Source organism: Ctenopharyngodon idella, chromosome 24 (assembly GCF_019924925.1).
Source record: "Ctenopharyngodon idella isolate HZGC_01 chromosome 24, HZGC01, whole genome shotgun sequence".
NCBI classification, from domain to species: Eukaryota; Metazoa; Chordata; class Actinopteri; order Cypriniformes; family Xenocyprididae; genus Ctenopharyngodon; species Ctenopharyngodon idella.
In genome coordinates, this window is record NC_067243.1 from 3,411,267 (window position 1) to 3,421,340 (window position 10,074).

At 38.3% G+C, this 10,074-nt stretch overlaps 1 long non-coding RNA gene across 2 annotated transcripts; it reads right to left on the reverse strand.

Annotated features, from left to right (window-relative positions):
• Window positions 1-3,831: 3,831 nt before the first annotated feature.
• On the reverse strand, window positions 3,832-5,337 carry LOC127507839 (uncharacterized). Of its 2 annotated transcripts, none has more exons than XR_007928473.1 (4): window positions 5,230-5,337; window positions 5,075-5,146; window positions 4,915-4,988; window positions 3,832-4,408 (listed from the first exon to the last, which is right to left on the reverse strand). It is a non-coding gene; the product is annotated as an uncharacterized LOC127507839 (long non-coding RNA). The 2 variants fall into 2 exon arrangements; XR_007928472.1 differs by having other exon boundaries at window positions 3,832-4,820.
• Between the last annotated feature and the right edge of the window lie 4,737 nt (window positions 5,338-10,074).

Consider the following 10,074-nt stretch of genomic DNA (forward strand, 5'->3'; position numbering starts at 1 on the left):
ACATCTGTAAAGGAAGGAGTCCCAGCTAGTAGCTATATCATGTGAGGATGCTGCTTGTAGCGGGTCATTTATAGCCTTTTCTCACAGCAGCTGTAATAATTAAATGTATCATTTTGATGGCGGATCGTAATCCAGAAAGATCCAAATGACAATCATCAGTGACAACTGGAGATTCACCCGTAGTCAAAAGCAAAAGATGTCAGACTGCGGAGTGGCTACAGAAATTGAAATCTACAGGTAACGCTAAAACACACTAAATACACATAGGGCTGGTTTCACAGACAGGGCTTAGGCTAAACCAGGATTAAGCATTATTTCAATTAGGGTATTTAAGTAGCTTTTATAAACATACCCTAGAAAAAAACATTACTTGTGTGCATCTTGAGACAAAGCAATGGCACTGACATATTTTAAGATCTGTCAGTGCATGTTGCTTTCTGTTAAATCAGCTCAAACCTGCATTTAAGTCTAGGACTAGCTTAAGCCTCGTCTGTGAAACCAGGGGATAGTCACGCAATGCGGTTTGGCATGATCCGAGCTAAGCGATCGTTAGATTTAATCACCATTGGCAGCGTGATTTATTGTAAGCCTAATGCTTTTTTCCTCAGTTGGTCAGAAGTGGCAGACATGTTACTTACTTGTTCAGATGACATTTTCCAGTGAAAATTCTTATTTTGGTCATACTTCCAAGACTCTAGAATCTGTGTTTCCAAAGTACAGTATTCACACCGATGTGGTGACTGACACCAAACATTAGATTCATCTGCACTGAGGAGTCATGTCGATGCACAACGCACGATAATAATTCTACAACAGAGATGGCGACAAAGAGGCAAAACTTCCGGACTGCAGCTTTAATGTGAAATTCAATAAGACCTTCCGTTTATAACTCTGCACAGACGGAATAAAAATTTATGACAAATTACAGTAATTCACATTTTTTTTATACAGAAAAATTATTGTATTTTTTATACAGTATTTTCTGTTTTCTTAAATTACATACAAATGTATGTAAAATTACAAAAATAATCTGTAATTAATACAGTAACAAAACAGATGATAAAACAGTCAAATGACTGGCAGCAAAAGCTGCCAAACAAAAACCATAAAATTAAAGTAAAATATCCTTATTTAAATAAGCTGAAAACACTGTCACATGACTGGCAGCAACATAACATTAAACACTAACAGATCTGTCTAGATCTCAGCATCTTCACTTATTACAATCCAGTTCGACTATTTCTTTCATACAAAACTTTTAGATGTTGATGTTTTATTGAAAATAAAGTTTGAAGTCACCATTATGGAGGTCAGTGTTTGCTTTAGTTGGGCTCTTGACCCTTAACTTCTTAACTTTAATGTTTCTCTGGCTGCTGTAACTGTGTGTTTCTGAAGCACATTTGTTATAGCAAAAATTGCAAGAGAAATTCTGGTCAGAAAGTTGATTACTTATTGACGATTCAGTCATTATCCAGTGGTCAGATTCAAAGAGATTTACATTTTACATTAAGTATGATTTAGGATATTTTTGTTTGGCAGACACTTCTGCCAGTCATTGACCATTTTTCTTTTTATCAACCTTTAACCCTTTAAGACCTAAAGGCTTTTTTAGAGTTTTTTTTTTTCTGAGCGACATACACAAAAGTAAAGACTCATAACTCCAAAACTTTAGCAAGGAGAGTCAAAAGGTAGGTATCATTTGATAGAACACTTTTTAATTTTTTAGAAAATATAAATTACATTACATTTGGACATTTTCATGCTGAGAAACCGCTGATAAAAGACAAAAAATATCTATAATTTTTTATATATATATATAAATATATATATATATATATATATATATATATATATATATATATATATATATATATATAAAATTTTTCTTTTTTTTTTATTTGACATGGAATATCTCAGGAAGGCAATAAGATCGGAGAAACATTCTTTTTTTGGTGATGCTCTCCTATATGTGAGCTGCATCTGGTTCAAATTTTGTGATGATAGCATAAAGTATAGTTGAATAAAGTGTTATTCATTTTTTCGCAGCCAGATGGCGCCTAAGGGCGGTAAACAACGGTTTAGAGGCACTTCTCAGCATTCGTTAGGAGTTTTTCAAAATGATTAGATGCATTAAAAAGCTGAGTTTCTAAGCTTTAAAATGATATCTATTTGTGTTATTCCACGTTGGAAAACGAACATGGATGGTTCAGGGAACATTGGATACACACTGCATACCGGAAAGATGAGAGACATGTTTTTAGCTAAGTATGTTACATCGTTCCGTGAGTAATATCTTGTGATCAACGCAATATATTATGTTGTTTTGGGTTCATTTTGATTGGGAGAATCTGCTTTAAATAATGATGTGCCATTTTTTATGATCTGTGCATATTTCATGAAGTTATGAGCACGTGAAATCTACATATTTGTTTTCAGTTAGCGGCTGTGCTGTTTTTGTTGTAAACGCATATTACTCAGAGGGTGAAAACAACGCAACAGGAGCATGTGGGAGGCTTCATCTGAACGAGTCTCTGGTTTTGTATGCAAAAATCATTTTTGTGCTACCTATATGGGTTCAGTTTTTATTGGCTCTTAAAGAGAGACACGCAAATGGGAGCGCAGGAGCTCCATCCGGTCTTAAAGGGTTAACCGTTATTTTCAGTAATGGTAAACATGTGGCACCTTGTGCTGCCAGATTTATTGTTGTAGATTAATAGTGCAGTCCCTGTGTGGGCCTAGTGAGGGTTTCCTGAGGGCTAAGGGAGGGCTGCCCTTGCAGGGCCAGCACTAAGGGGCTAATGTTTTGCCAATGAGCAAATTCTCAGGGGCCCTGCACTGGCATCCTGCTGGGGGCCCTTACGCTACCCCTAAGTGGGCCTGTTAAAGGCCAGTGCAGGCTTGCTCGCAGTGTATGGCCAGCTTTGTCTCCATGAATGATGAATCTGATCCAAAAGAACTGGATAAAGTACTTTGAATGCTTCCGATCCATGATCCAATTAATGCAGCCTGAATCATAATCACGCCATGTTCTATCGTTGCCTGATGGAGTTTGGGATCTTGCCCCTGTCGGCTCTGACTTCTTAGTGGGGACACTTCTTATTCAACATATTATTGATCTGATTGTACTGACACTATTGGAAGACAAATGAGCTGAGCTGAATGAGGACATTACTGTTTTCTGCAGAACTCCTTTAGAAATTAACTGATTAAATAATTGCTGATCTTTACAACTGAATCAACACTAAACTGACTTCAGCTGAACTATGACACTATTTTCCTTAGAGCTGCTGTACAGCTGAAACAAACTCTGTTGCATCATTTTCCTGTTTAACTGCTTTAAAACAATCTACATTGTATAAAGTGCTATATAAACAAAGATGGCTTGACTTGATAACATGAGGAAGTTGGTAATGTATGTGTTTGTGACTGACCTACAGTCTTCAGGATAATGATTTAAATAGAGAGAGTCATTTTGCATCGTCAGCACGTTTCAGTGCTCTGAGAGTGTTTATAGTGCTGTGAGTTTAACACTTCATGACTGAGAGCAGAACAGAACACAATCTTCATCATCACACAAGACAAAAGAACAACAATGAACAAAATCAACATCTCCATCTGGACTCTCACACTGCTTATTGAAGGTTGTTACTTTTTTAAAATTTGAATAATATACCATTGTTGTTTTTATCATTTTAATATACCAATATTGTGCTATGTACTTGTGGCGTGGAGCGGTACAGGTTAACACACACAAGCCCAAGTTTATCTACTTGTAGAAAATTCGACTACGCCACCTGGGAATAGAAATAAACCCCAAAGTTTGTTATTAGGTCACACAGGTTCGATTCTCTTACAAAAAAAAAAAAAAAAAAAAAATGTAGGCAGAAAACGTGGGCATCATATCAAAAGTACAAAATGTATTCACAACTTGAATGCAAGATAGAAAAATCACTTAAAATAGCCTCAGTGGTGCCATTCATGGCAGCTCTCTCTCCAGTGACAACTCAAAACAAATACACAAAACCAATTACATAAGACAAAAACTGCACACAAAAATCAAACTCAAATTATACCAAATTACAAAAACAAACTTAACAAAAAGAAAATATCCTCACTGTTAAAAGATCCAATGACAGACAAGGTTACAAACAACAAAAAGAAACAACCAAAGAAAAGATGTTAAACAAAACTATAATATATATATATATATATATATATATACACTTAATTACAGGGCTGAGGTTACCCCCCGGTGTGATCACCAGCACTAGTTATCCAAAAGCACACTTCCACACACACCCCACCGTGAACTCAGATCACACACTCGTACACTTCAAAAGTGTCACACGGCAAACGTTGAAGCAGCACCACCACCACAAAAGATCTTTCACCCGTGGGACCCCAGCTCCTGAAAGAAACCAAAAACAAAATAAATAAATCTCATAAACAGAAATAAATGAAAATCAAAGTAAGTCACACTTCCACCGTAAACCGATGGACAACAGTCACCACAACACAGCACAATTAACAATATACAAATATTCAAAAGAAAATATAAACACAACAACAGTGCTTTGTTAAAACCCTGAGGAAAACAGGACTCGTAAGGAGCGGCCACGTCATACTTAGGCCAGCTCCAATAACCGCACGATCCTCCACCCCAAAGTAAACCAGTAAATGTAAATTAGAACAATCACAGAAACCAGACAGCAGCAGCAAAAGTCCCCTTAAATAATGGTAATCCAATATTGTTCGTACGGCACGCAGCGGAGAAAGAACCGAGCCGCAACAATAATCACCCAGGACGAAAAAAGAGAATCCTATAACAAATATAAATAATACAAACACATACTCAGGGTTACTACTAATTGCGCATCACATGCTGAAAATCCCCCCCAGCAAACCCAAACTTACCAAATGCAGATAGATGAGTTTTGCAATCAGTTCACCGCTCAGGATATGCAGCCTTCAAATAACCCGCTGTTAAACTGAAGTACAGGGACTGCACATTACTCAAACCACCCGCCCCTCCGTAAAGCTAGACATTATTTGCAATAAAACAACTTTCTCATACCTGAAAGGAGGGCAGTAATCAAATCCAATACAGCATCCGATGGAACACATACAAACCGATGAAAAAGACAGGCTGTGGTACAACAAACGAGCCATTAGTGCAACGAGCAGTGATAAAAAGAGATTAGCACAACGCTACGTGCTAACAGCACATACCTGTAACCACTGTAGCAACAGAAAAAGGGGAGGATCCGGACGTGACGCATCCCAGGCTGAAACTAACCAGCCCTGAAATAGTGCACACTCGCTGCTAATTGGTGATCACGAGTGTCAATCACCACCCTTACCTCATTCATACAGTCACATACTGTAGTTAATTTACAAATTGACTTTATTTTCTCTCCAGAATCCAGAGGAGTGATTCTGACTCAACCTGAAGTTAAAACTGTCCAACAGGGTCAAACAGCTACAATAGAGTGTCATATAGATGTAGGAATATACAGCAACTTGTTAGCCTGGTATCAGCAGAAACCTGGAGAAACTCCTAAACTCCTGATTTATCAGATCAACACCTGCCAGTCAGAAACTCCATCACCTCAAATCAATGCTGGTGGTCTGAAAATTATCAGTGGGGCCAAAAACTATCACTTCAGTTTTATCTTAATTTAAAGATAAATATTTTTGAGCAAGCCAAGTTTTAACCTTATCTAAGAACAATAAAAGAGATGTTAAAGGTGCAATACATAAGAATTTTACAGTAAAATACCCAAAAACACCTAGGCCAGTGTTATATATTTTGTTCACTTGAGTACTTACAACATCCCAAATGTTTGCAACTATTTGTAAATCGTGAGAAAATTAAAATTTTAACCAAGGCTCCGGGACGTGCGAGGAGTCACCTGTCAATGGCGTAATACCCGCGTTACCCTTGGTTTCCGGTTTTATTTTGTAGAAACCATGGAAACACCAAAGACGCTTTAATATTTACATGTTTTAATAGACAAGGGAACAACTGTTTTGATATATTTATATTTATATTTTCTCCATCATACAATACGTTTTAAAATTAATTGCATGCCATTTATCAACGCAAGCCATCCAGCATTTAATATTCTAAAATCGATCTATCTTACTGCAGTGTTCAACATTGTCTCACAGCAGCCGCCGAGCGAACGAACGCACAGAGTAACGTTATAACATTTTCAACACACTCAAATGTATCTAATATGATAAACAGAGCTGTGTTACCTCATACTCATGACCGGAAAAGCGGAAGCAGCGCTGGCGACTGTGTCATAATAAAAGTCCCGCTGCTCACGTCGTATCTTGCGCAATCGCTCCAGCGGCCTCGTTCAGCTCCCACAACACTCGGTCCTGCTCTGCTTCATACTAAAGTAACGTTAATAATCACATCCATGAACATGATTCCTTCCCGAGTCCTATCCCGATTATTTCCACTGGCTGTGATGTGAAGACAACATGTCCCAAGATTCCGCACTCAAACTTGGCGTCATCAAGCTACGCCTTTGTTTTGAATAGGTGTCAGGATTACTAGTGAGAGTGCCCTAATCGGCCACTAGAGGGCACTCCAACCCGGACTCTTGTTTCACCCCTTGGACTTCATTTCCCATAACACACTTCCCGGACTCATTATCCTGTCATTGCAACCAGCTGTTTTGTGTTTGCTCATCAGTGTCTGTCTATTTATACTTGGTTTGTTTTTGCTTTTGTTATCGCGGTTTCATTTCATGTGACCTGCTTTCGTTTGTGTTTTGCTTTATTTTGTATGGACTGTTCTGTGGACTTTGACCCTCGCCTGCCTGGATTATGTTTATTGGATTACCCCATTAAAGCTGCACTTGGATCTTACCTTCTTGTCTCTGTGCTTATGTGACAATAGGCCTGTAGCGACCTCTAGCGGGCAGAAAATATTACATATTGCAGCTTTAATGCAGACGGATCATTTCTCTTGATAGGTAAATATATTTGGGTTTCGTCAGCATAAAAATGGAAGGATACACCTTGTATTCTTAAAATAGAACTCAAGGGTAACATGTACAATGAGGAACGGAAGTTTGCCAAGATCGAGCCTTGCAGGACACCATAGGTGAGGTGAGCGACAGAAGAGGAGAAGTTACCTATCTTGACCAAAACCTTTCTGTTCGATAAATAAGACTGAAACCACTTGAGGACAGTACCTTTTATCCCCACACATGACATAATCTAGAAATTAGTGTGGATTGATCAACAGTATCAAATGCTGCAGTTTAATCTGAAAGAACAAGGACCATGGAGTCACCAGAGTCAGTAGCTAAAAAAATGTCATTTAGCACTCTCAAGAGGGCAGATTCTGTGCTATGAGCAGATTTAAAACCAGACTCAGAGATATAATTACAGTTTAGAAAACACTGAAGTTGATCAAACACATTCCCACATCCCCCACATTTTTTAAAAATTAAATTCAAAAAGTACGTAGCTTTTGCAGACTTAGCAGCACTCTGATAGGCTGATAAACAGTCTTTAAACAGTTGAAACAATATCTGTAATTTGTCTTTTTTTTTTCCATTTACACTCAGCCTTTCTGCTACAAAACAGTACAGATTTATGTTTGGGCTTGTAACGCTTGAGAGGAGCAGTGACATTTAATACATCCAGCCAGGTGGAGTTTAATAGACTAAGATGTTGGTCCGCATCGAAGTTAGCGGTGAGTCCAGATACAGATGTAAACATGAATCCATAAAACACTGATTAAAATTGGTACCAAACTAAGGAGAATAGGACCGAGACAATGTTATATATTTCATAGTGATATAAGAGAGAGTAGGAAGAGACAGAGAAAATAAAATCGGCTTATGATCTGATAGCAGAGAGTCAGACACACCAATATCAGTGATGGCAAACCCGTGTAAAAGAACAAGGTCCAAACTTGGCCCTGAATATGAGTCAAGTCTTTTACCCACTGGACCAGGTTAAAAGAGGTTGAGAAGATCCTTAGATAAAGGGTTAGACTGACAGCATACATGGATGTTAAAATCACCCACCAATAGAAAGCAGTTATAATTTGTGGCAATATTGCCAAGCAAGATCTGGATGTCATGAAAGGTGAGGAAAGAAAATAAACCTGTTAGACGCTCCATTACTGACACTGCAGTTCCACACAGTAGAAGAGCACAGTGTGTTTTAATGCTGCTGGAGCTCATGGATGTTGTTCAGTACCAGAGAACTGAGAAATCTTCCACCCTGAACACTGATATTGTGTCATTCAGAAACACAATTAAACCAAAGAGCTGCTGCAGTTTATTACATCAACTAATAATGAGCCCAGAACAGTGTAGAATGAATGATAGAAAGTGTTCAGTGATCTTACAAAATATTAATAATGACCAAATCAATAATATACAGGATTCTGTCAATAGACTTCAGAAATGTGTGTATAATTGTTTGACATGTTTCACAACATGAGGAAATTGTTGGGAAATGTGTTTGTGACTGATCTACAGTCTTCAGGATAATGATTTAAATAGAGAGAGTCACTTTGCATTGTCACACATGCTTCAGTGCTCTGAGAGTGTTTATAGTGCTGTGAGTTTAACACTTCATGACTGAGAGCAGACATGATGAAAAGTGATGCTTTCCATTTGACCCACAGAAAGATTTACATTCTTACACAATTACTGTCAGAACGACTAATTCTTGATTTGTGATGTTTAGTTGTTTTTAAATGATTTTTATATTTTTATTCATTATTTCACCACCTTCTTTAAATGTAAATGTTCAGCAGAAGTGAAACTGGTGTGTTCCAGTCCAGATCATGTGACCAATCAAACAGTGAGACTGAAAAGCCCATTTGCATTGTCAGGGTGGAGTGATTCTGATCCTCTCAGAATAGAGCAGCTCTGTCTCCAGAGACCATGTTCAAACCCCAAGAGCTTTATTTGACATTTACATCAAGCTTGTGAAAAGCACCTGCATCTTCATCTGTTAGTTGAATGATGTTGTCAGACACAAAGTGAACTTGTTGAGAAGCTTTATTGAATGTTACAGCAGATTGAAAGATCACACAGTGCTTTGACACGCCAGCTCTCTTTCAGTATTGAGTTGTAAATCACTACAGCTGCAGCACTAGACTCATGTGAATCCTGCCTGACACAGGACACTCAGATACGGCTCATCTTCAGGAGAGAAACATCAGCACTCAGAGCTCTTGTGGAACGAGACCTCATGAGGAGCTCCATCATGTGTTACTCTGCAGACGTACACCTCTCCCTTTTCCCAGCGTGCTTTGCTGAGGGTCAGGACGCTACTGCGGCTGTAGCGGCCGTCCCGCTGGCTCTCTGCGCTGGTCACGACCCCCTCGGTGACCTCTGACCCGTCCAGTGTCCAGCTCACCAGCGCCCCCTGTGGAGAGTAAGAGCTGAGCAGGCAGAGTAGTGCGGCTGAGTCTCCAGAGATCTGCAGAGAAGAGGGCGGCAGCAGAGACACTGAGGGCTTCACTGTGGGACCAGCTGCAGGAGACAAACACAACACATTCACAAACACAAAGAAAACACACTGTTTCACTCACAGCATTTCAACAGCAGCAAAAATCATGACAATCTGATCCTTCATGTCATTCAACATCACTAGAGCTGATATAATATACAATATACAAACTACACAATCACTATATACATTTAAATCAAACCTCAGAAATGAAACTCAATATACTGAGACACTGACTGCTTTAATTCCAGCAGTTTTTGCATCCCAAGATAAAGCACATTTTTACTTACGTGAGATATTCAACTCAAAATGTAACTCAGTTTCAAAGTTTGACTAAAGTTCAGGCCAAATGATGATTATATCACTGATAAGAACTAGAAAACAATACAATTTGTAAATTGTACTTGAATTATAAAGTACTGAATTATAAGCACAACATGAGCAAAAGAGATTCAGTATCATTGACTGAAATACAGAAAGTAGCAACATTTACATTCTGATGTCAGATCTATTTTTTTTTGCCACGTATGATATCTACAATAAAAATGAACACAGTATAGGAATAAATAAAGGAAAATA